Source organism: Salmo salar, chromosome ssa06 (genome assembly GCF_905237065.1).
Source record: "Salmo salar chromosome ssa06, Ssal_v3.1, whole genome shotgun sequence".
NCBI classification, from domain to species: Eukaryota; Metazoa; Chordata; class Actinopteri; order Salmoniformes; family Salmonidae; genus Salmo; species Salmo salar.
In genome coordinates, this window is record NC_059447.1 from 3,458,594 (window position 1) to 3,485,935 (window position 27,342).

The 27,342-nt window shown below is 43.4% G+C and overlaps 1 long non-coding RNA gene across 1 annotated transcript; it reads left to right on the forward strand.

The window, feature by feature from the left end:
* Positions 1-443: 443 nt before the first annotated feature.
* Positions 444-21,505, forward strand: LOC123743363 (uncharacterized). The gene is made up of 3 exons (XR_006770092.1): positions 444-718; positions 1,536-1,661; positions 21,389-21,505. It is a non-coding gene; the product is annotated as an uncharacterized lncRNA (long non-coding RNA).
* Positions 21,506-27,342: the final 5,837 nt, after the last annotated feature.

Sequence of the window (27,342 nt, forward strand, 5' to 3'; positions counted from 1 at the left end):
GGTTCTGCGTACTGCATCAGAGCCGCCATAGACATTTGTCACCCTCCCTAACCCTCCCTTTTTTTTTTTTTTTTAGGTGCATCCGGAGTCCGCACCTTTGGGGGGGTACTGTCACGTCCTGACCATAGAAAGCTGTTATTTTCTATGGTAGAGTAGGTCAGGGCGTGACAGGGGGGTTTTCTAGTTTTGTATTTCTATGTTGGATTTTGTTTGGGATGATCTCCAATTAGAGGCAGCTGGTCATCGTTGTCTCTAATTGGAGATCATTCTTAAGTAGGTGTTTTTCCCACCTGGGTTTGTGGGAGATTGTTTTTGAGGAGTGTATGTTTCACCTCTGCGTCACGGTTTGTTGTTTTTTTGTTCTTTAGTTTATGTGTATGTATTGCATAGTTTCACAGTTCAATAAAATATGTGGAACGATAATCACGCTGCGCTTTGGTCCGCTCCTCTCTATGACAACCGTGACACCCGAAGCCAAATCTAGTTGACGAACCCTGTTTTATAGAATGCCATGGCCTTTACTGGCCAACTGCTGTTATGTTTATGATATACTATGGTGTTGTGTCACTAGACTTTGACCAGATATTATTGCATCCAAAGATCAACTATACCTAGAACATAGATACAGAGCCACTTGTTATCAGGAAGGTGCTATCTCAGCACAACGGAAAATATCTCAATGACTTGACATGTTCTGGTTGTGAATTCAGGCTACAAGGTAAGAATCTACCCAGGGATTATTGTAAAGTGTGTAGAGAAATTAAATGTATTGTGTTATTTTAGTATAGTGAATGACAGTAAAACACTCAGATCTAACAGTCCATTTCACCTGGGACAGCTACGTGACAGTTCAATCATACAAAATGGTGCTAACTGGGCGTAGGCAAGTCAAATTCAATAACGTATCGTATTATACGATTCGTATATGGTGGTTATTTTACCATTTGTAAAAATGTTAATGTATCATAGTTCTAAATCATCTTTTAGAATATCAGAACATTTGTTGTTTTCTAAACTACAATGAGCTCCTGCTTCCTGTGTAATTTGGTATGAAACCACTGAACATACTTTTATTAACATTGTTATTATGAACTGAATTCACTAACAGCATAATAATATCATACCTGTTGAACAAAGCAACACACTAGAATGAGAGACATTATTACAAGAGAAAGTGAGACATTTATTACTATTAGTAGTAGTTATTATCTATTAATTAAATCACCTGACTGTTTGGATATGTATGTTAGTACATGTTTTATTTCTAAGAGATAATGAATAAATGAGAACAATTGAACTTCAATAATTAGTTGTCACTGTGTTAACCACAACCAACATGCTGGATCTCTGTTTAGTTGTTACTGTGTTAACCACAACCAACATGCTGGATCTCTGTTTAGTTGTCACTGTGTTAACCACAACCAACATGTTGGATCTCTGTTTAGTTGTCACTGTGTTAACCACAACCAACATGCTGGATCTCTGTTTAGTTGTCACTGTGTTAACCGCAACCAACATGCTGGATCACTGTTTAGGACGTCAGTGCTCTAAAATGAGGAGGAGGTCCCTGCCTCTAAAATGAGTCTCTCTGGGGAGAGAAAGGAGGGGGTCCCTGCCTCTAAAATGAGTCTCTCTGGGGAACATGGCACCAAATCTAAGAGGTGAGATGACAATTTTTTTGTTTATATCCAAAACACATTAGTGTTTTTTTTAAGGCTTATGGGTGTGTAAAATATTATTGTTCTAAGATTTTAAATTCATAGATTTTAGCGTATGACATTTTACTGAGAACGTCACAGCAAGATGAAACAAATATTGTTATATTCTCTAGATTCTCCCGTTTCATTTGCATTGTAGAGCCCCACAGTGGAGGTGTTATAATACCCATAACACCTAGTGGTCAAACAGGGAAATGGTTCCAATAGTTTTATAGAGCCCCACAGTGGAGGTGTCGTAATACCCATAACACCTAGTGGTCAAACAGGGAAATGGTTCCAATAGTTTTATAGAGCCCCACAGTGGAGGTGTCATAATACCCATAACACCTAGTGGTCAAACAGGGAAATGGTTCCAATAGTTTTATAGAGCCCCACAGTGGAGGTGTCATAATACCCATAACACCTAGCGGTCAAACAGGGAAATGGTTCAAATAGTTTTATAGAGACCCACAGTGGAGGTGTTATAATACCCATAACACCTAGTGGTCAAACAAGGAAAAGGTTCCAATAGTTTTATAGAGCCCCACAGTTAATACCCATACCACCTAGCGGTCAAACAGGGAAATGGTTCCAATAGTTTTATAGAGGCCCACAGTGTAGGTGTCATAATACCCATAAAACCGAGCGGTCAAACAGGGAAATGGTTCCAGTAGTTTTATAGAGCCCCACAGTGGAGGTGTTATAATACCCATAACACCTAGCGGTCAAACAGGGAAATGGTTCCAATAGTTTTATAGAGCCCCACAGTGGAGGTGTTATAATACCCATAACACCTAGTGGTCAAACAGGGAAATGGTTCCAATAGTTTTATAGAGCCCCCATAAAACCGAGCGGTCAAACAGGGAAATGGTTTCAATAGTTTTATAGAGCCCCACAGTGGAGGTGTTATAATACCAAAACACCTAGTGGTCAAACAGGGAAATGGTTGCAATAGTTTTATAGAGACCCACAGTGGAGGTGTTATAATACCCATAACACCTAGCGGTCAAACAGGGAAATGGTTCCAATAGTTTTATAGAGCCCCACAGTGGATGTGTCATAATACCCATAACACCTAGTGGTCAAACAGGGAAATGGTTCCACTAGTTTTATAGAGCCCACAGTGGAGGTGTCATAATACCCATAACACCTAGTGGTCGAACAGGAAAATGGTTCCAATAGATTTATAGAGACACACAGTGGAGGTGTCATAATACCCATAACACCTAGAGGTCAAACAGGGAAATGGTTCCAATAGTTTTATAGAGCCCCCATAACACCTAGCGGTCAAACAGGGAAATGGTTCCAATAGTTTTATAGAGCCCCCATAACACCTAGCGGTCAAACAGGGAAGTGGTTCCAATAGTTTTATAGAGCCCCACAGTGGAGGTGTCATAATACCCATAACACCTAGCGGTCAAAGAGGGAAATGGTTCCAATAGTTTTATAGAGCCCCACAGTGGATGTGTCATAATACCCATAACACCTAGTGGTCAAACAGGGAAATGGTTCCACTAGTTTTATAGAGCCCCACAGTGAAGGTGTCATAATACCCATAACACCTAGAGGTCAAACAGGGAAATGGTTCCAATAGTTTTATAGAGCCCCACAGTGGAGGTGTCGTAATACCCATAACACCTAGTGGTCAAACAGGGAAATGGTTCCAATAGTTTTATAGAGCCCCACAGTGGAGGTGTCATAATACCCATAACACCTAGCGGTCAAACAGTGAAATGGTTTCAATAGTTTTATAGAGACCCACAGTGGAGGTGTTATAATACCCATAACACCTAGCGGTCAAACAGGGAAATGGTTCCAATAGTTTTATAGAGCCCCACAGTGGATGTGTCATAATACCCATAACACCTAGTGGTCAAACAGGGAAATGGTTCCACTAGTTTTATAGAGCCCCACAGTGGAGGTGTCATAATACCCATAACACCTAGTGGTCGAACAGGAAAATGGTTCCAATAGATTTATAGAGACCCACAGTGGAGGTGTCATAATACCCATAACACCTAGCGGTCAAACAGGGAAATGGTTCCAATAGTTTTATAGAGCCCCACAGTGGAGGTGTTATAATACCCATAACACCTAGTGGTCAAACAGGGAAATGGTTCCAATAGTTTTATAGAGCCCCCATAACACCTAGCGGTCAAACAGGGAAATGGTTCCAATAGTTTTATAGAGCCCCATAGTGGAGGTGTCATAATACCCATAACACCTAGTGGTCAAACAGGGAAATGGTTCCAATAGTTTTATAGAGCCCCATAGTGGAGGTGTAATAATACCCATAACAACTAGAGGTCAAACAGGGAAATGGTTCCAATAGTTTTATAGAGCCCCACAGTGGAGGTGTCATAATACCCATAACACCTAGTGGTCAAACAGGGAAATGGTTCCAATAGTTTTATAGAGCCCCACAGTGGAGGTGTCATAATACCCATAAACACCTAGTGGTCAAACAGGGAAATGGTTCCAATAGTTTTATAGAGCCCCACAGTGGAGGTGTCATAATACCCATAACAACTAGAGGTCAAACAGGGAAATGGTTCCAATAGTTTTATAGAGCCCCACAGTAGAGGTGTCGTAATACCCATAACACCTAGTGGTCAAACAGGGAAATGGTTCCAATAGTTTTATAGAGCCCCACAGTGGAGATGTCATAATACCCATAACACCTAGCGGTCAAAACAGGGAAATGGTTCCAATAGTTTTATAGAGCCCCACAGTGGAGGTGTCATAATCCCCATAACACCTAGCGGTCAAACAGGGAAATGGTTCCAATAGTTTTATAGAGCCCCACAGTGGAGGTGTTATAGTACCCATAACACCTAGCGGTCAAACAGGGAAATGGTTCCAATAGTTTTATAGAGCTCCACAGCGGAGGTGTTATAATACCCATAACACCTAGCGGTCAAACAGGGAAATGGCTCCAATAGTTTTATAGAGCCCCACAGCGGAGGTGTTATAATACCCATAACACCTAGCGGTCAAATAGGGGAATTGTTCCAATAGCTTTATAGAGACCCACAGCGGAGGTGTCATAATACCCATAACACCTAGCGGTCAACAGGGAAATGGTTCCAATAGTTTTATAGAGACCCACAGTGGAGGTGTTATAATACCCATAACACCTAGAGGTCAAACAGGGAAATGGTTCCAATAGTTTTATAGAGCCCCCATAACACCTAGCGGTCAAACAGGGAAATGGTTCCAATAGTTTTATAGAGCCCCACAGTGGAGGTGTCATAATACCCATAACACCTAGCGGTCAAACAGGGAAATGGTTCCAATAGTTTTATAGAGCCCCATAGTGGAGGTGTTATAGTACCCATAACACTTAGCTGTCACGCTTGTCGTCAGTTAAAGAGGACCAAAACGCAGCAGGTATGTAAATGCTCATCTCGACGTTTTAATGAATACAAAATGAACACCAAAATAACAAACAGAAATAACGATCGACTGACAGTCTGCAAGGCACAAGGCTAACACAGAACAATCACCCACAAATAACAAACACAAACATACCCTCATATATGGGACTCTCAATCAAAGGCAAATAGACAACACCTGCCTTCAACTGAGAGTCCCAACCCCAATTAACCAAACATAGAAACAGACATACTAGACAAATCATAGAATACCTGAAAACCAAACAGTGCCCAAAAACCCCGGAATACTTAAACCAAATGCCCCTTCAACAAAACACACCACCCCGAACCACATAAAACGAATACCCTCTGCCACGTCCTGACCAAACTACAATACCAATTAACCTTATACTGGTCAGGACGTGACAGTACCCCCCCCCCCCCCTTAAAGGTGCTAACCCCGGAAACACCTTAACAAAAATAACCCCAAGCAACACCAAAAATAAAAATTCCCCCTTACTAAAGGGAGGGAAGGGAGGGTGGCTGCCGTCAACGACGGCACTGTGCTACACCCCCCCTCCCCAACCCACCTATCTCTGGAGGTGGCTCCGGCTCAGGCCGTTCCAGGCTGTCGGGGCAGTCTGGCAACTCGGGACAGTCTGGGCAGTCTGGCAACTCGGGACAGTCTGGGGCAGTCTGGCAACTCGGGACAGTCTGGGGCAGTCTGGCAACTCGGGACAGTCTGGGGCAGTCTGGCAACTCGGGACAGTCTGGGGCAGTCTGGCAACTCGGGACAGTCTGGGGCAGTCTGGCAACTCGGGACAGTCTGGGGCAGTCTGGCAACTCGGGACAGTCTGGGGCAGTCTGGCAACTCGGGACAGTCTGGGGCAGTCTGGCAACTCGGGACAGTCTGGGGCAGTCTGGCAACTCGGGACAGTCTGAGGCAGTCTGGCAACTCGGGACAGTCTGGGGCAGTCTGGCAACTCGGGACAGTCTGGGGCAGTCTGGCAACTCGGACAGTCTGGGGCAGTCTGGCAACTCGGGACAGTCTGGGGCAGTCTGGCAACTCGGGACAGTCTGGGGCAGTCTGGCAACTCGGGACAGTCTGGGGCAGTCTGGCAACTCGGGACAGTCTGGGGCAGTCTGGCAACTCGGGACAGTCTGGGGCAGTCTGGCAACTCGGGACAGTCTGGGGCAGTCTGGCAACTCGGGACAGTCTGGGGCAGTCTGGCAACTCGGGACAGTCTGGGGCAGTCTGGCAACTCGGGACAGTCTGGGGCAGTCTGGCAACTCGGGACAGTCTGGGCAGTCTGGCAACTCGGGACAGTCTGGGCAGTCTGGCAACTCGGGACAGTCTGGGCAGTCTGGCAACTCGGGACTGTCTGGCAACTCGGGACAGTCTGGGCAGTCTGGCAACTCGGGACAGTCTGGGCAGTCTGGCAACTCGGGACAGTCTGGGCAGTCTGGCAACTCGGGACAGTCTGGGCAGTCTGGCAACTCGGGACAGTCTGGCAACTCGGGACAGTCTGGGCAGTCTGGCAACTGCGGCAGTTCAGGGCAGTCTGGCCACTGCGGCAGTTCAGGGCAGTCTGGCCACTGCGGCAGTTCAGGGCAGTCTGGCCACTCCGGCAGTTCAGGGCAGTCTGGCCACTCCGGCAGTTCAGGGCAGTCTGGCCACTCCGGCAGTTCAGGGCAGTCTGGCCACTCCGGCAGTTCAGCGCAGTCTGGCCACTCCGGCAGTTCAGCGCAGTCTGGCCACTCCGGCAGTTCAGCGCAGTCTGGCCACTCCGGCAGTTCAGCGCAGTCTGGCCACTCCGGCAGTTCAGCGCAGTCTGACCTCTCTGGCGACTGTTGACTGGCGGGCAGCTCCGACGACTGTTGACTGGCGGGCAGCTCCGACGACTGTTGACTGGCGGGCAGCTCTGATGACGACTGTTGACTGGCGGGCAGCTCTGATGACGACTGTTGACTGGCGGGCAGCTCTGATGACGACTGTTGACTGGCGGGCAGCTCTGATGACGACTGTTGACTGGCGGGCAGCTCTGATGACGACTGTTGACTGGCGGGCAGCTCTGATGACGACTGTTGACTGGCAGGCAGCTCCGGTGACTGTTGACTGGCGTGGCTGGGTTTACGCACTTGAAGGCTAGTGCGGGGAGTGGGAACAGGACGAGTCAGACTGGGTTGACGCACTTCCGGGTCCGCACGAGAGACAGGAGCTGGAAACCCAGGGCTATGGAGGCGCACAGTCGGTCTTGATCTTACCTCCTGCACAACCCATCTTGGCTGGATGGAACTAGTAGCCCTGTACGAGCGGGGTGCTGGTACAGGGCAGACTGGGCTGTGCAGGGGCCTGATGGTAGCCGTGCGTAGAGCGGGAGTTGGGTAGCCTGGTCCTCGGAGGCGTACCGGCGACCAGATGCGCTGCGCAGGCATCCTCCTACCAGGCTGGATGCCCGCTCTAGCACGGCACCTGCGAGGGGCTGGAACAACGCGCACCGGACTGTGCGTGCGTATGGGTGAGAGAGTAGGCTCCTCAGCGAAACATGGCGATCTCCACCCCATACGCTCCTCCATATAACCACGGGTAGCTGGCTTCCGGCTCTTCCTATGCCTAGCCAAACTACCCGTGTGCCCCCCAAAAAAAAAAATCTTGGGGGTGCCTCTCGTGCTTCACCCTCAGCGCGTACTTGGCCTGGTACCTCCGCCTCTCTGCCTTGGCTGCCTCAATTTCCCACTGCGGGCGGCGATAATCCCCAGCCTGGTGCCAAGGTCCGGCCCCGTCCAGAACCTCCTCCCAGGTCCACTTCTCCCGCCAGTCCAACTCGAAGTCCCTCTGCTCCTTCTTCTGCTGCTTGGTCCATAGTTGGTGGGTGATTCTGTCACGCTTGTCGTCAGTTAAAGAGGACCAAAACGCAGCAGGTATGTGAATGTTCATCTCGACGTTTTAATGAATACAAAATGAACACCAAAATAACAAACAGAAATAACGATCGACTGACAGTCTGCAAGGCACAAAGCTAACACAGAACAATCACCCACAAATAACAAACACAAACACACCCTCATATATGGGACTCTCAATCAAAGGCAGATAGACAACACCTGCCTTCAACTGAGAGTCCCAACCCCAATTAACCAAACATAGAAACAGACATACTAGACAAATCATAGAATACCTGAAAACCAAACAGTGCCCAAAAACCCCGGAATACTTAAACCAAATGCCCCTTCAACAAAACACACCACCCCGAACCACATAAAACGAATACCCTCTGCCACGTCCTGACCAAACTACAATACCAATTAACCTTATACTGGTCAGGACATGACACTAGCGGTCAAACAGGGAAATGGTTCCAATAGTTTTATAGAGCCCCACAGTGGAGGTGTTATAATACCCATAACACCTAGCAGTCAAACAGGGAAATGGTTCCAATAGTTGTATAGAGCCCCACAGTGGAGGTGTTATAATACCCATAACACCTAGCGGTCAACCAGGGAAATGGTTCCAATAGTTTTATAGAGTCCCACAGCGGAGGTGTTATAATACCCATAACACCTAGTGGTCAAACAGGGAAATGGTTCCAATAGTTTTATAGAGCCCCACAGTGGAGGTGTTATAATACCCATAACACCTAGTGGTCAAACAGGGAAATGGTTCCAGTAGTTTTATAGAGCCCCACAGTGGAGGTGTAATAATACCCATAACACCTAGAGGTCAAACAGGGAAATGGTTCCAATAGTTTTATAGAGCCCCACAGTGGAGGTGTCGTAATACCCATAACACCTAGCGGTCAAACAGGGAAATGGTTCCAATAGTTTTATAGAGCCCCACAGTGGAGGTGTCATAGTACCCATAACACCTAGCGGTCAAACGGGAAATGGTTCCAAAAGTTTTATAGAGCCCCACAGTGGAGGTGTTATAATACCCATAACACCTAGCGCTCAAACAGGGAAATGGTTTCAATAGTTTTATAGAGACCCACAGTGGAGGTGTTATAATACCCATAACACCTAGCGGTCAAACAGGGAAATGGTTCCAATAGTTTTATAGAGCCCCACAGTGGAGGTGTTATAATACCCATAACACCTAGTGGTCAAACAGGGAAATGGTTCCAGTAGTTTTATGGAGCCCCGCAGTGGAGGTGTAATAATACCCATAACACCTAGCTGTCAAACAGGGAAATGGTTCCAATAGTTTTATAGAGCCCCACAGTGGAGGTGTCATAATACCCATAACACCTAGTGGTCAAACAGGGAAATGGTTCCAATAGTTTTATAGAGCCCCACAGTGGAGGTGTCATAATACCCATAACACCTAGTGGTCAAACAGGGAAATGGTTCCAATAGTTTTATAGAGCCCCACAGTGGAGGTGTCATAATACCCATAACACCTAGTGGTCAAACATGGAAATGGTTCCAATAGTGTTTCCAATAAAAAACATGAGCTTTCACACATCCAGATAATTTTTATTTATGTGGAGGTTCTGACTAAGGTTCTGACTAATGGCTAAACTATAGAGCTATAAAAAATTGAGTCCCACACTCCATATATAAACTCCCAGTAATTTATTGGGTATTTACGAACGTTTCAGCATCACTGTGCCTTCTTCAGAGTGATGTCATGAATACTTGAACCAGGTTATGTAGACAAACAGTGGAATTAGTGCAACCAATGACAATAGTGAGGGGTGTGTCATAATGATTAAATTAATTAAAATGAATTAATGAAACTGTTAAAAACAAAAGTTTATGGCATATTGAATATATTAGGCTATTGTTATCATATGAAACCATCATTGAATATTGTACATAACATTAGCATACATTATTGTTTAATTCAATTTCACATATTTAATTGTTTCCTATTTCAATAAAAACATTTGTTACATGTAATCTTTCAGTTCAACCATAATGCATAATAAGCATCATCAACAGGGGAACATATTGGGTGTACTCTGATAAGCTGTAGAAAGAATATATCCATTTATAAGAGATAATTGTTCATAAGAAGGGCCTGAGATCAAAGTCAATATTCAGACCACTAGGGGTCAATGTTTTTAGACAGGATATCCAGTAAGCCTCCCTTTGTAGTAGTAGGATCTCCATGTTACCTCCTTTCCTTGGTGGAGCAACATGCTCAATGCCTGTGTATTTGAGGGAGGAGATTGGATGGTTAGCTTGAACAAAGTGAGCTGCTTCTGGATAGTCAATGTTCTGACACCTGATTGAGCTGCGGTGTTCAGCCATGCATTGTTTAATTGTCTTTTTCGTTTGTCCTATGTAGGCTCCCACATGAACAGGTGATGAGATAGATTACTCCCTTGGTATTGCATGAGATGATACCCCTAACAGGGATTTTTCTACCTGTATGTTGGTGTCTGAAGATGGATGTTTTTTATAGTGCTATTGCTCCGTGCGAATGAGCCACGTTTGTAGTTCCCATTTGGGATAGGTGTCAAGAGTGTCTGAGTGGGCTCAGAGGGCAGGTCAGATCTCACCAAGCTATCTCTGATATTGTGACCACGCTTATAGACCACCAGTGGGGGTTCCTTATAGACCACCAGTGGGGGTTCCTTATAGACCACCAGTTGGGGTTCCTTGAAGAGTTGTGTGATTGTTTTGTCTGACTGCAGAATATTCCAGTGCTTTTTCAGGATTGCTTTCATTTTCTCAGAATACTTGGTGTACTTGGTGCAAAAGACGGTTGTTTTTCTTCTTTGGTTGAGTTGTTGGTAATTCCTCTCTTGGTTTTTGAGATATTTTCATCATTGCTGCATCAAGAGTTCTGTCCTTTTAGCCTCTCATTTTGAATTTATCTGTAACTTCTTAGCATTGCTGTCAAAATTCAGTAGTTTTTCCACCTTACAGTTTTCACATAGGGAATTGTAGTAACACTTAAAATAAGGGATGTGTTTCGTATAGGGTGGGGTGGTGCGGCGGTCCTTGTGGGCAAATTTTGTCATCAAAGTCTGTCATTCTCTGGATTTATGGTGCTTTCAAGACAACTGTGAACTGGGAAATTCGAATTATGACGTCAGTGATCTTCAGGTCGGAGCTCTAGAAAGATGCCAGAGTTCCCGACTTGGAATTATGAGTTGGATGACGGTTCAAACTGTATTTTCTCAGTTGGAGCTAGTTTTTTTTCAGAGTTGTCCTGAACTCACTGAAGTCTGATATTTCCCAGGTTCCAGTTGTTTTGAACACAGCAGAAGTCATGCTGGATTCACAGCATGGCCAATGTATTCAACCTTTTCTGTCCCTTGGTGTTGCATGTGAATGTTTATCCTTTTAAGTTTGGAAAAGAGACCCTTAACTTCTCAGGGCTGCCTGGGACGCTACCGTCCCACCCACGGTTCACACTATTCCACAGTCAGTGAAATATCAGGGCGCCAAATTCAAAACAACAAAATGTCATAATTCAAAGTTCTCAAACATATGACAATTTTACACCATTTTAAAGATACACTTCTCCTTAATGTAACCACGTTGTCCGATTTCAAAAAGGCTTTACGGCATAAAGTTAGATTATGTTAGGACAGTGAAAACACAAGAAAAACCACACAGCCATTTTCCAAGCAGGAGAGGGGTCACAAAAACCATAAATTCAGCTAAAATTATGCACTAACCTTTGACGATCTTCATCAGATGACACTCCTGGGACTCAATGTTAGACAATACATGTATGTTTTGTTCGATAAAGTTCATATTTATATCCAAAAACAGCATTTTACATTGGCGCGTGATGTTCAGAAAATATTTTGCCTCCAATACTGCCGGTGAATCAGCACAACAATTTAGAAAAATACTCATCATAAACGTTGATAAAATATTAAACTGTTATTCAAAGAATTATAGATGAACATCTCCTTTATGCAACCGCTGTGACAGATTTCATAAAAGCTTCACGGGGAAAGCACACTTTGCAATAATGTGATTACTGCCCTCGGAAAAAGACATCAAGCAATACAGATACCCGCCATTTTGGAGTCATCTAAAATCACATTAGAAATATTCACTTACCTTTGATGATCTTCATCAGAAGGCACTTCCAGGAATCCCAGGTCCACAATAAATGTTATTTTATTCGATAAAGTCCATAATTTATGTCAAAATACCTCCATGTTGTTTGCGCGTTCAGTAAGCTACTCCAAATGTAGGAAGCGCGGCCAAAATGTTACGACGAAAGTAAAAAAAAGTTATATTTATGTTCGTTCAAACATGTCAAATGTTGTATAGCATCAATCTTTAGGGCCTTTTTAACCTCTCTAGGGTCGGCGGGACGAAATCGTCCCACCTACTCAACAGCCAGTTGAATCCCGTGGCGCGTTATTCAAATACCTTAGAAATGCTATTACTTCAATTTCTCAAACATATGACTATTTTACACCATTTTATAGACAAGACTCTCGTTAATCTAACCACACTGTCCGATTTCAAAAAGGCTTTACAACGAAAGCAAAACATTAGATTATGTCAGCAGAGTACCCAGCCAGAAAAAATCAGACACCCATTTTTAAAGCTAGCATATAATGTCACATAAACCCAAACCACAGCTAAATGCAGCACTAACCTTTGATGATCTTCATCAGATGACACGCCTAGGACATTATGTTATACAATACATGCATGTTTTGTTCAATCAAGTTCATATTTATATCAAAAACCAGCTTTGTACATTAGCATGTGACGTTCAGAACAAGCATACCGGTGAATTTACTAAATTACTCACGATAAACGTTCACAAAAGCATAACAATTATTTTAAGAATTATAGATACAGAACTCCTCTATGCACTCGATATGTCCGATTTTAAAATAGCTTTTCGGTGAAAGCACATTTTGCAATATTCTCAGTAGATAGCCCGGCATCACAGGGCTAGCTATTTAGACACCCACCAAGTTTAGCACTCACCAAAATCAGATTTACTATAAGAAAAATGTTATTACCTTTGCTGTCTTCATCAGAATGCACTCCCAGGACTTCTACTTCAATAACAAATGTTGGTTTGGTTCAAAATAATCCATAGTTATGTCCAAATATCCTCTGTTTTGTTCGTGCGTTCAAGACACTATCCGAATGGTAAAGAAGGGTGACGCGCACGACGCATTTCGTGACAAAAAAAATCTAAATATTCTATTACCGTACTTCGAAGCATGTCAACCGCTGTTTAAAATCCATTTTTATGCCATTTTTCTCGTAAAAAAGCGATAATATTCCGACCGGGAAAGCGTGTTTAGGTTCAAAGACGAAAGAAAATAAAACATGGGGTCGACTCGTGCACGCGCCTCAGCCCATTGTCCTCTGATAGAGCACTTGCCAAAAGCGCTAATGTTTTTCAGCCAGTGGCTGGAATTACATCATTCAGCTTTTTCCCGCCTGAGAGCCTATGGGAGCCGTGGGAAGTGTCACGTTACAGCAAAGATCCTCAGTCTTTAATAAACAGAGCCAAGAAGAACAAGGAATGGTCAGACAGGCCACTTCCTGTACAGAATCTTCTCAGGTTTTTGCCTGCCATATGAGTTCTGTTATACTCACAGACATCATTCAAACAGTTTTAGAAACTTTAGGGTGTTTTCTATCCAAAGCCAATAATTATATGCATATTCTAGTTTCTGGGCAGTAGTAATAACCAGATTAAATCGGGTACTTTTTTTATCCGGCCGTGTAAATACTGCCCCCTACCCCCAACAGGTTAACTTAGAACTTCAATAATATTCCAACCGGACGATTCCAATGTCTTGAAAAACGTTATGGAACACAGCTACCCATCACCTGAATGCGCGTCACAAAACCCATGTCATTTTCTGAGTCACCTAATTCCGTTTCCTCTTCTTCGCTCTGTGTTCACCGCAAAAGCCTGAAACTAGGTTCTAAAGATGGTTGACATCTAGTGAAAGCCTTAGGAAGTGCAAAATGAACCCCAAGTCACTGTGTGTTAGATAGGCAATGACTTGAAAAGACTACATGCATCAGATTTCCCACTTCCTGGTTGTATTTTTCTCAGGTTTTTGCCTGCCATATGAGTTCTGTTATACTCACAGACATCATTCAAACAGTTTTATAAACTTCAGAGTGTTTTCTATCCAAATATACTAATAATATGCATATCCTACCTTCTGAGCCCGAGTAGCAGGCAGTTTAATTTGGGCACATTTTTCATCCGAAATCGAAAATACTGCCCCCTATACCTTGACAGATTAAACGCAGAATTGGACCAGTCCAATCAAAGCCATGGTAGATATAACGTGATTTGACAATTTTCTGTCGCCAATGACCTTGAGCCTTTTGGATGGGCACTTCTAATGTAACTCTATGGCAGCACCCAATGGGCTTGAATTTTTTAGATCTCCCTGTAGATTTTGCGGTGACGTAGTATCTCCATGAGTGACAGAACACTGAGCCAATCAAGGCGCAACTACAGAACATTACCAAACCCTATGCTCAGTATTTCCCTCTGGCTGCCCCTCCACCACAGAAAGCACTGAGCTAGGCTGAAACACCTGCATTTAACTCAAGACAACAAAAAATACATTGTTTGTATGCAGCTTTATTATTATTTGTTTTACATTGTTTGCAAACTAATATGTGACACGTATTAACTAGGCAAGTCAGTACAAATTCTTATTTACAATGACGCCTACCCCGGCCAAACCCGGACGACGCTGGGCCAATTGTGTGCCTCCCTATGGGACTCCCAATCACGGACGGATTCGAACCAGGTACTGGCAGTGTGTTAGACGACTGTGCCAGTCAGGTGCCAATGTATAATGTATGTTGACTTTGACATGTTGTGGCTTTCGGATTTACAATATAAAATAATATAAATATGAAGACTCGTATTTCACTTACCAGTCTAATGTAATGATAGCAGGTAACGTTAGCGTCCTCTCCTTTAGCTGTTGTCTCAAAAAAATGTATGCAAGAATATCGTCAGAAATCTCTGTTCTTGGACATTGATTTAGCTTTTCCAGTATTAGTAGCCATATTGTAAGTTCAAAATTTGCAAAACACTTCGTTTTCATAACTTTCATAACTCACAGATATGCGTAACGCGCTTCGCCATATATTTGCATAAATGGCCAAAAGGAATTAGCCTCCTGGTGCGCAAGGTAAGCAATTGGTGTGGGATAGGTGAGGCAGGTTTGAGACTGATCTAAGGAATTAACAAGAAAAATACACTTTATTTCTCAGCTGCCTCACCTACGTCTGTATGTGAATTAATAACTTTTAAATACTAATTATTTCCCATAGATGGCAGCATAAGACCACAAAGCATTAGTTATAGGCTACAAGCAGCAATATGATTGACATAAAATAGCATAAAATAGCATGCAACCACAGACTATATGTCCCATGATTTTCTAAAATGGTCACTCATTACTTTAGTTAGCTATATATCTGGTATTAGGCCTGTGTTGCTTTTGGGAGAGCAACAAAATAGTGACTATAGCAGGTATTGAACCCCGGGTAAATGATCACTACTCAGAACCTCAACCTCAGTATACATGCATTATAAAAAATCATCTTAATATGTGATATTGTGAGTAAACAACCTCGGAATAGAAAAGACAAGAGTGCATCTTCCAGCCCGCCAATAAATTACATCGTGCAACCCTCGTGGTTAGAAAATTACCTCAACATGCCCCTCGTTTGCTCGAGAAGGCAGAGTGCTCCCTGCCGCTGACAACACAAGCCTTTTAGCGGGGCTGAGTTGACTGCTAGCGTGAGACGTCACAATCTTTTTGGCGGGAGTTGACTACTTGTGCAAAAAGGTAGAGTGATGGCACAAGCATTTTAGCGGGGCTGAGTTGACTACTAGCGTGCGATTGAGAGTGATGGCACAAGCTTTTTATTGGGGCTGAGTTGACTTCTTGAACAAGAAGGCCGTGGGTTGATGCTGGTTAACGATACATTTGACAATGATTGTACTAGGAAAATACATTTTTCTCGACCAGAGGTGACTGAATTAATGTTCAGGCTTATTGATAATCATTATAGTAATGAAGTATAATTTCAAAACAAGAGCATAAAAACAGGTAATAATAAACATGAATCATCGTTATATTACTTCACAGTAATCTGTTAAATGCTTTTTCAGTCCTTCCTCTTGCGTTAGCAGTGTGGAAAAGGACAGAAAGAAGCGCGGGGAGTGGTGGTGTATCCAGGGAGAAAACTAAACTAATATTCTGAAATATCATTTGTGGTCTTATGCTACCATCTATTGGAGTTATGTAGCAACTACAGTAGTACTGAATAATGTGTAATTCCTTAAAGTAGTAATTACTCAGAATTGCAAAATATAAAATGTTCTTGTTCAGTTTATCACTTACAACCATAAAATAAACATTTATAGCATAAGAAACAATTAAACTAACATACACCAAAACACCATACATTTAGTTAATTATATATAAAAATATATTTATTTAGTTGGGTGACGTTATCTGCCAAAGCAACAGTCCTGTAGACAAAGAGCTCTCAAGTAGGTACCAAAACGTTCAAAGGCCATTTTCTCAAAAGTGAGGTTACAAGTTTATCATCGTTCAAAGCAGAATTACTTTCCCATTGTTCCAACTGTAGTGTATGATACACAATTTTCTTGCCATGAGTCTCTAATTTTACCCAATTTAAAAAACACAATTTCAAATGTTGCTGCATAAGACAGAATTGAGCCGGTCGGTCACATTTGAGAGTGAGGCAAATATATAGCATTTTGCAAAAAAACGATTATATGTCTCTCTGAAATGAAATCGTCAAGTGGTAGATTTGAAATAAATACATTTCTGTCATTGAACAATCCCATGCCATGATTAGATAGTGAGAAAACATACCATTCTCTTTCATAATTTCTAAACTTCTTGCCGCTACAATCCCGTTAGCGGGATCGATTTTTGTTAAAAATCAGAGCGCCGTATTCAAAAGCACAAATCTAATAATTTCTATTTCTCAAACATAGGACTATCTTACACCGTTTTATAGATACACTTCTCCTGAATCGAATCACGTTGTCCGATTTCAAAAAGGCTTTACAGCGAAAGCAAAACATTACATTATGTTAGGAGAGTACATCGACACAAATAACCACACCGCCATTTTCCGACCAACCACATGCATCACAAATAAACAAAACACAGCTAAATGCAGCACTAACCTTTGACAATCTTCATCAGATGACACTCCTAGGACATCATGTTACACAATACATGCATTCTTTTGTTCTATCAACTAAATATTTATATATAAAAACAGCATTTTACATTGGCGCGTGATGTTCAGAAAATATTTTCCCTCCAACACCGCCGGTGAATCAGCGCTACAATTTAGTAAAATACTATTCGAAAACGTTGGTAAAATATAATATTGTCATTCAAAGAATTATAGATTAACATCTCGTGAATGCAACCGCATTTCCAGATTTAAAAATAACTTTACTGGGAAATCAGACTTTGCAATAAACGAGGTACTGTGCTCAGAAAAATATGCTAGGCGATACAGACTAGCGCCTTCTTGGAGTCATCTAAAATCAAATACAGTATTGTAAATATTCACTTACCTTTCATTATCTTCATCAGAAGGCACTTCCAGAAATCCCAGGTCCACAACAAATGTTGTTTTGTTCGAAAAAGTTCATAATTTATGTCGAAATAGCTCCTTGTCATTTCCGCGGTCTGTAGGCTACTCCAAATGTACGAAGCGCGCGGAACATGTCGCCACTGTCACGTCCTGACCAGTAGAAGGGTATTTGTTTTATGTGGTTCAGGGTGGTGTTTTAGTTAGTAGGGCGTTTGATTTATTATTTCCGGGTTTTTGGGTAATGTTCTATGTTTGTAATTCTATGTGGTCTCTGGTCTTTTGTATGTCTATGTTTAGGTTGATGGGGGGTGGGACTCTCAATTGGAGGCAGGTGCTTTCTCGTTGCCTCTGATTGAGAGTCCAATATAGGGGTAATTGTTTGGTTTGGTGTTGTGGGAGATTGTCTCTTATTTAGCTGTCATTGCCTGACAAGACTGTCATTTTCATCGTTCTTAATTGTTGTTTATTTTGAATACATGTTTGTTTTGGTTTTCCTTCTTTCACCCATTAACCTCTATGGGCTAGGTGGGACGCTTGCGTCCCACCTACTCAACAGCCAGTGTAATCCCGTGGCGCGTTATTCAAATACCTCAAAAATGCAAAAACTTCAATTTTTCAAACATATTACTATTTTACACCATTTTAAAGACTCTCGTTATTCTAACCACACTGTCCGATTTCAAAAAGGCTTTACAACGAAAGCAAAACATTAGATTATGTCAGCAGAGTACCCAGCCAGAAATAATCAGACACCCATTTTTCAAGCTAGCATATAATGTCACATAAACCCAAACCACAGCTAAATGTAGCACTAACCTTTGATAATCTTCATCAGATGACAACCCTAGGACATTATGTTATACAATACATGCATGTTTTGTTCAATCAAGTTCATATTTATATCAAAAACCAGCTTTTTACATTAGCATGTGACTAGCATTCCCACCGAACACTGCCAGTGAATTTACTAAATTACTCACGATAAACGTTCACAAAAAGCATAACAATTATTTTAAGAATTATAGATACAGAACTCCTCTATGCACTCGATATGTCCGATTTTAAAATAGCTTTTCGGTGAAAGCACATTTTGCAATATTCTCAGTAGATAGCCCGGCATCACAGGGCTAGCTATTTAGACACCCAGCAAGTTTAGCACTCACCAAAGTCAGATTTACTATAAGAAAAATGTTATTACCTTTGCTGTCTTCGTCAGAATGCACTCCCAGGACTTCTACTTCAATAACAAATGTTGGTTTGGTCCCAAATAATCCATTGTTATATCCAAATAGCGGCGTTTTGTTCGTGCGTTCAAGACACTATCCGAAAGGGTAAATAAGGGTGACGAGCATGGCGCAATTCGTGACAAAAAAATTCGAAATATTCCATTACCGTACTTCGAAGCATGTCAACCGCTGTTTAAAATCAATTTTTATGCCATTTTTCTCATAAAAAAAAGCGATAATATTCCGACCGGGAATCTGCGTTTAGGTAAACAGACGAAAGAAAATAAAGCATCGGGTCGACTCGGGTACGCGCCTAAGCCCATAGTACTCTGATAGGCCACTTGCCAAACGCGATAATGTGTTTCAGCCAGAGGCTGCCTCGATATCGTTCAGCTTTTTCCCAGGCTCTGAGAGCCTATGGGAGCCGTAGGAAGTGTCACGTTATAGCAAAGATCCCCAGTCTTCAATAAAAAGAGCCAAAATGAAACACAACTTGTCAGACAGGCCACTTCCTGCATGGAATCTTCTCAGGTTTTGGCCTGCCATATGAGTTCTGTTATACTCACAGACACCATTCAAACAGTTTTAGAAACTTTAGGGTGTTTTCTATCCAAAGCCAATGATTATATGCATATTCTAGTTACTGGGCAGGAGTAGTAACCAGATTAAATCGGGTACGTTTTTTATCCGGCCGTGTCAATACTGCCCCCTAGCCCTAACAGGTTAAAAGAAGATGAGTATACAACCCGCTCCGTTTTGGTCCTCCATTCCCGACGACAACTGTGACAGCCACGAAAGTACAAAAAAAACCATTTACGTTCGTTCAAACATGTCAAACGTTGTGTAGCATAAATCTTTAGGGCCTTTTTCAATCAGAACTTCAATAATATTTAAGGCGGACGATTGCATTGTCTTATAAAACGTTTCGGAACGAAACAGTCCCCACATGCACGCGCGTCATAGTAGTAATGGCCATCCACTAGTGACCAAGTTGCCAGGCTTCTAGTTCGGTCTGTTTTTACCAGAGAAGACTCAAACCACTTTGTAAAGACTGTTGACATCTAGTGGAAGCCTTAGGAAGTGCTAAATGAGTAACCAGTCCCTGTGTGTTTAATAGGCAAAGGCTTGAAAGTGATTCCACACATCAGATTTCCACTTCCTGTTAGGATTTGTCTCAGGGTTTTGACTGCCATATGAGTTCTGTTATACTTACAGACACCATTCAAACAGTTTTAGAAACGTAAGAGTGTTTTCTATCCAAATCTAATAATATGCATATCCTAGCTTCTGAGTTTGCATAGGAGGCAGTTTAATATGGGCACATATTTTCTTCAAAATTCTCAATACTGCCCCCTGGCCTTTAGTAGCTGTAAGAGGTTTGGGGTAGGTGGCACGCCAATATCTGGTGAAGTTGCAGAGCGCCATATTAAAATACTAAAATAGTAATAATAAACATTCATAAAAATACAAGTGTTATTCATCGTTTTAAAGATTAACTTATTTTTAATCCAGTCGCTTTGTCAGATTTCAAAAAGGCTTTACGGCGAAAGCATACCATGCGATTATCTGAGGACAGCGCCCCGCTTACAAAAGCATGCAAACATTTTACCCCTAAGTAAAGGAATTACAAAAGTCAGAAATAGCGATAAAATGAATCACTTACCTTTAAAGATCTTCATATGGTTGCAGTCACAAGAGTCCCAGCTACACAATAAATGTTTGTTTTGTTAGATAAAGTCCCTTTTTTAATCCCAAAAACTTTTGTTGGCGCATTTTGTTCAGTAATCCACTAGCTCCAAGGTGGTCAAAACATGCAGACAAATACATCCTAATAGTACCGGTAAAGTTCGTTGAAACATGTCAAACGATGTCTATAAATAGTCCTCAGGTTGTCTATGGTATAAATAATTGATAATATTTAAACCGGACAATAGCGTCTTCAATACAAAGGCAAAACAATGAAGGGTGCGCACTCGGTCACACGCTCAAACCAGCTCTGCATTCTTTCCCTGTCCACTGAAAGAAAGGTTTCATTCTTCTTCATTTTTCAGAAAACAAGCCTGAAACAATGTCTAAAGACTGTTGACATCTAGTGGAAGCCATAGGAACTGCAATGTGGGCCCTAACCCATCAATAGGCATTCAATGGAAAACAACTCACATCAAAGAAATCCCATGTCCTGGATGGATTTTCCTCGGGTTTTCACCTGCCATATCAGTTCTGTTATAGACACAGACATTATTTAAACAGTTTTAGAAATGTCAGAGTGTTTTCTATCCAATACGCATATATATGCATATGCATATCCTAGCTTCTGGGCCTGAGTAACAGGCAGTTTACTTTGGGCACGTTTGTCATCGAACCTTCAAAATTCTGCCCCCTACCCTAAAAGCTAATTCATGAACGTTTCTGAAAGTGATATATAGTGTTTTGTAATGAAACTCTTCTTATCTTTCCCCATCTGAGATCAGAGTAGATGAGAGATGTAATGTTTGTCTCTGTTGTGTTGAAGCCCAATCAAGCAGGAGAGACCAGCCTCCCCTGTACCCAGCTGTGTGTCCATGAAGAGTGACCAGTCTATGGATCGTCCTATAATGTTTAGAGAGGGAGACTTTTCTACTGAACAAAGGTAAGAAGAACTCATGGGTCATGGTCAGTGAGTTAAAAACACTGTCTCTTGTCATTTCTCCTCTCCCATTTTCCCATTTATTTTTGTTGTTTTCATAATCCATAGGCTAATCCTTTTGTCCATTTTCATAGTCCTAAAACAATATTAAACAAACACAACATTCCCTCCGTGTGTGTGTGTGTGTGTGTGTGTTTGCGCACTCCCTGGATGAAGAGATATAAATCTCTATCCTGATTGCCTAGTCACATTTACCCCTACCTACATGTACATATTACCTCAATTACCTAAACTACCTGGTACCCCTGCACATTGACTCAGTACTGGTAATCCTTATAGTCTCATTATTACCTCAACTACCTGGTACCCCTGCACATTGACTCAGTACTGGTACTCCTTATAGCCTCATTATTACCTCAACTACCTGGTACCCCTGCACATTGACTCAGTACTGGTACTCCGTATAGCCTGATCTCTGAGAGTGAGACCGAAATATACTATTACTGTTTAAAACCTAGCAGTACTACTGATTTCTCTGAGAATGAGACAGATATATATTAATACTGTATAAAACCTAGCAGTACTACTGATTTTTCTGAGAGTGAGGCAGATATATATTATTACTGTGTAAAAACTAGCAGTACTACTGATTTCTCTGAGAATGAGACAGACATGTATTAATACTGTGTAAAACCTAGCAGTACTACTGATTTCACTGAGAGTGAGGCAGATATATACTGCTCAAAAAAATAAAGGGAACACTTAAACAACACATCCTAGATCTGAATGAAAGAAATAATCTTATTAAATACTTTTTTCTTTACATAGTTGAATGTGCTGACAACAAAATCACATAAAAATAATCAATGGAAATCCAATTTATCAACCCATGGAGGTCTGGATTTGGAGTCACACTCAAAATTAAAGTGGAAAACCACACTACAGGCTGATCCAACTTTGATGTAATGTCCTTAAAACAAGTCAAAATGAGGCTCAGTAGTGTGTGTGGCCTCCACGTGCCTGTATGACCTCCCTACAATGCCTGGGCATGCTCCTGATGAGATGGCGGATGGTCTCCTGGGGGATCTCCTCCCAGACCTGGACTAAAGCATCCGCCAACTCCTGGACAGTCTGTGGTGCAACGTGGCGTTGGTGGATGGAGCGAGACATGATGTCCCAGATGTGCTCAATTGGATTCAGGTCTGGGGAACGGGTGGGCCAGTCCATAGCATCAATGCCTTCCTCTTGCAGGAACTGGTGACACACTCCAGCCACATGAGGTCTAGCATTGTCTTGCATTAGGAGGAACCCAGGGGCAACCGCACCAGCATATGGTCTCACAAGGGGTCTGAGGATCTCATCTCGGTACCTATTGGCAGTCAGGCTACCTCTGGCGAGCACATGGACGGCTGTGCGGCCCCCCAAAGAAATGCCACCCCATACCATGACTGACCCACCGCCAAACCGGTCATGCTGGAGGATGTTGCAGGCAGCATAACGTTCTCCACGGCGTCTCCAGACTCTGTCACGTCTGTCACATGTGCTCAGTGTGAACCTGCTTTCATCTGTGAAGAGCACAGGGCGCCAGTGGCGAATTTGCCAATCTTGGTGTTCTCTGGCAAATGCCAAACGTCCTGCACGGTGTTGGGCTGTAAGCACAACCCCCACCTGTGGACGTCGGGCCCTCATACCACCCTCATGGAGTCTGTTTCTGACCGTTTGAGCAGACACATGCACATTTGTGGCCTGCTGGAGGTCATTTTGCAGGGCTCTGGCAGTGCTTCTCCTGCTCCTCCTTGCACAAAGGCGGAGGTAGCGGTCCTGCTGCTGGGTTGTTGCCCTCCTACGGCCTCCTCCACGTCTCCTGATGTACTGGCCTGTCTCCTGGTAGCGCCTCCATGCTCTGGACACTACGCTGACAGACACAGCAAACCTTCTTGCCACAGCTCGCATTGATGTGCCATCCTGGATGAGCTGCACTACCTGAGCCACTTGTGTGGGTTGTAGACTCCGTCTCATGCTACCACTAGAGTGAAAGCACTGCCAGCATTCAAAAGTGACCAAAACATCAGCCAGGAAGCATAGGAACTGAGAAGTGGTCTGTGGTCCCCACCTGCAGAACCACTCCTTTATTGGGGATGTCTTGCTAATTGCCTATAATTTCCAACTGTTGTCTATTCCATTTGCACAACAGCATGTGAAATTTATTGTCAATGAGTGTTGCTTCCTAAGTGGACAGTTTGATTTCACAGAAGTGTGATTGACTTGGAGTTACATTGTGTTGTTTAAGTGTTCCCTTTATTTTTTTGAGCAGTGTATATTATTACCATGTAAAACCTAGCAACCTATTACCATGTAAAACATGCTTCAAAGTTGAGATGGGATAACTTGGGAAGGTTCGTATATTTGCATCTCTCACAATGCCCTCCTTGTCAGCATTGACATTGACGACCCTACCAAGCTTATACTGACTCCTCAAAGCGTTCTGGTCTGCAAGCCAGACGACGTCTCCAACGGCCACATTTCGCTGCTTTGTGTGCCACTTACTCCTCACAAACAGGTTAGGTCCAGCCAACTGACTCCACTTCCTCCAGAACCAGTTAACTTCTGCTTGAATGACTCTTAACCGTTTGTAGGAGTAGTCTTCAAACTCAAAGCTTCCCAAGTCTCCCCTAGGTCCAGTCCTTCCAAGCAGAAGAGAATTAGGGCTGATGTATTCTATGCAGTCCTCCCGGCTCTGAGTCCTGGCATCTATGGGCCTTTCATTGGCAAGGTTAGCAGCCATGAACATAAATGTTTGAAACTCACTCCATGTGAAGAGTCCTTCGCCTCTCATATTGTGCAAGGCCCGCTTCACAGTGTGAACAGCTGCTTCTGCAGCACCATTCCTGTGAGGGGAGTCTGCTGGGTGGATCTTCCAGCTCCACTCTGTTCAATGCTTTGAAGCTTCATTTTCAAGCTCAGATGTAATTTGTTGATCCAGGAAGTGGTAGAGGGCAGGTCTGGCACCCACAAAGTTCTTTCCAGGATCTGACCACAGTTTCTTTGGATGACCTCTCAGTGCCGTGAATCTTTGGTAGGCCAGTAAGAAGCCTTCAGTTGACTGGTCACTGACAACATCTGTGTGTATAGCTCTGGATGCCATACAGCAGAAGACAATTCCCCACACCTTGAGCTTGACTTTCTTTCTCACCTCGTCCTTGAGTTCATATGGTCCAAATAAGTCCACTGTTGTGTACTCAAATGGTCTGGCTGGTGTTATACGCTCGGGTGGAAGGTCACTCATGATCTGTTGGCACTTTCTGGCCCTAGCCTTTCTGCACACCACACAGCTGTCAACTCTCTTTTTAGCCAGCTTCCGGCCTTTTATCACCCAGGCCTTCTTCCTCATCCGGAGGAGTGTACCTGCTATTTCTTCATGGTTTGCATCATGGGCCTCTTGGGCTAGGAGAGTGGATATCCATGCCTCATATGGTAGAATTGGTACAGCAGTCTCGTCCTCATCAAAGATCTTGAACCTCCCTCCACAAACCAAGAGCCCAGTCTCTTCATCTCTGTAAACAGCGAGTCTGTTGAGAGTGGTGCCTTGAAAGGTTATACCTTCTTGAGCTGCAAGGAACAGGTCTCTTAGTGGATCTTCACACTCCCCAACAGTGAGTACAGCTTGTTTGCCTCTGGACTTCCAGTTTGTTGAAAGAATTTCCTCCCACTTTGGTTTATCTGAGGCTGAATTCCTGGTCAACACTTCTTTCCATTTCGTTGCAGCTCTCCAAACCCAGGCAGTGACTCGGATCAGCCTGGTCAGGCTGCTGAATTTCCTGATGTCAATCAGTTTTGTTACCGCAGAGCCAGCTGGTGGTCTTCGGATCTTAGTCTTAGGTTCATCTGGGTTATTTTGCCTGCTTTGCTCTGCATCACTCTGATTTTCTTTCTGAACTCCCACTTCAGGAAGTATATCATTCTTGTTTCTCTTGGCCTGCGCTCTGGTCAGTGCTGCAGAGAAATATTTCCTTTGAAGTTTGTTTATGCCTTCCTTGGCATAAGCTGCAATTTCTTTGGCTGACTTCTGTGGCCACTCTTCCATGGGTTGCTGCAGGAACGCTGGTCCATTTTGCCACATGGAATCTTCTTGGAGGTCTTTTGGGGCTGCCCCTCTTGTTATGATGTCAGCACTGTTCAGGCCTCCCGGGATCCACCACCAGTCTTCGACGGATGTGGATTTCTGGATCTCTCCAACTCTGTTCGCGAAGAAAGATTGATACCCATAACTGTCTCTCTGGATAGCTCCCACCACAGTTTGACTGTCCAGCAGATGGAGCCATCGTTCAATTTCTATATGACTGTGTTTTTCAAATGTACTTTCGAAGTCGTGCTGTGCAGACAGCACCGCAGATTTCAGCTTTCACTGCCTCCCCCTTTTGGTCCAAAGGTGTGAGTTTTGCTTTGGACTCAACCAACCTGACTTGGATGCCTTGCTCGGTTTCCCATCTGAAGTACACTACGGCTCCATTGCTCTTCTCACTTCCGTCAGAGAATGTTATTCCCCAAGGTTTATCAAGCCAGTTGACTGGTGTGAGGCTTCTGTGGAAGGTGATTTGGCTAAGACGTGTGTACTCCTCAAACAGTTTGATGGCTTCTTCTCTCAATTGTTCAGACAGAGGTTTGTCCCACGTGTTTCGGGTCAGAGTTTTGCCTCCAGCTTCTTGAAATGCCTTTCTGACAAGAATGGCGCCCTTTTGTTTGGCAGGTGTGACGAGGCTTATTGGGTCATACAGGCTAGCTACTTGGCTTAGCAGTTCTCTTCTCGTCAGTGGGTTTGGAGTTTTCCCTCTCACCTCTTCTTCAAGGAGATTTTGTCCGACTCTCATCTTCTTTTTCCTCTTTGAGAAATTGATTGAAGTCATAAGGTACAGTTTGTCCTCGTCAACAAGGTATCCAACTCCAAGAGCTTTATTGCCTCCTTTCCTCATCTGGTTTGGGAGAATAAGTACTGTGCCTGACACCGCTCCTTGTTCTCCTGGTACGATCTCCTGCCTCCCACTTTGGCCTGACAGGACCCAGGGTTTGAGGAAGAATCCGCCTGTCCTCAGGATCTCTTCAACTCCTTTGGTGTCCTTGTCCAGCTTTTGTAAGTCATTATGGGAAGTCAGGATGTCATCGACATAGGCATCCTCTTCAAGGATCCTACGTTCCTCCTCCAGGTGAGCGAACATGGGCAGTTTTGCTGTCTCTCTCATGGCCAGTTGTGCAATGCACCCTGCTGGTCGATCGCCAATGTTGACTCGGGTGATGGCATACTCTTCAATCTCTTCCTCCTCAGTGTTTCTCCAGAGAAATCTGTGGAGATGCATCTCCAGGTTTTCTAACCACACCGAATTGTACATCTTTCTGATGTCGCCAAGAGCAGCATGGACACCTCTTCTGAACCTGAGTAGTACTGCTCGGATGGGATTGAGAACATCAGGCCCTTTCAGCAGCAGGTCATTCATGCTGACCCCTTTAAACTTCTGGCTGCTGTTCCATACCAGTCGCACAGGTGTTGTGACAGAGTGTGGGTTTGGCGCCACCAAGTGGTTGACATACCATACTGGTCCTTTCCAGCTGGCGATCATCTCTTTGGTGAGTTTCTTTGCTGCTCTTCTCTCCACCATTTCATGCACTTGAGCTGTGTATGCTATTTTCCACTCTGGCTCTTTGAGTTGTTTTTCTGTTCTTAAGAAGGTGGCTTCAACCCCACTCCTGTTGTAGGGAAGGGAACTTGGATCTTGAATCCAGGGGTATTTTGTGTCCCAGTGCGGTTCATCGCTGTGAGCATCTGCTTTGATGTACGTGAGGCCTTT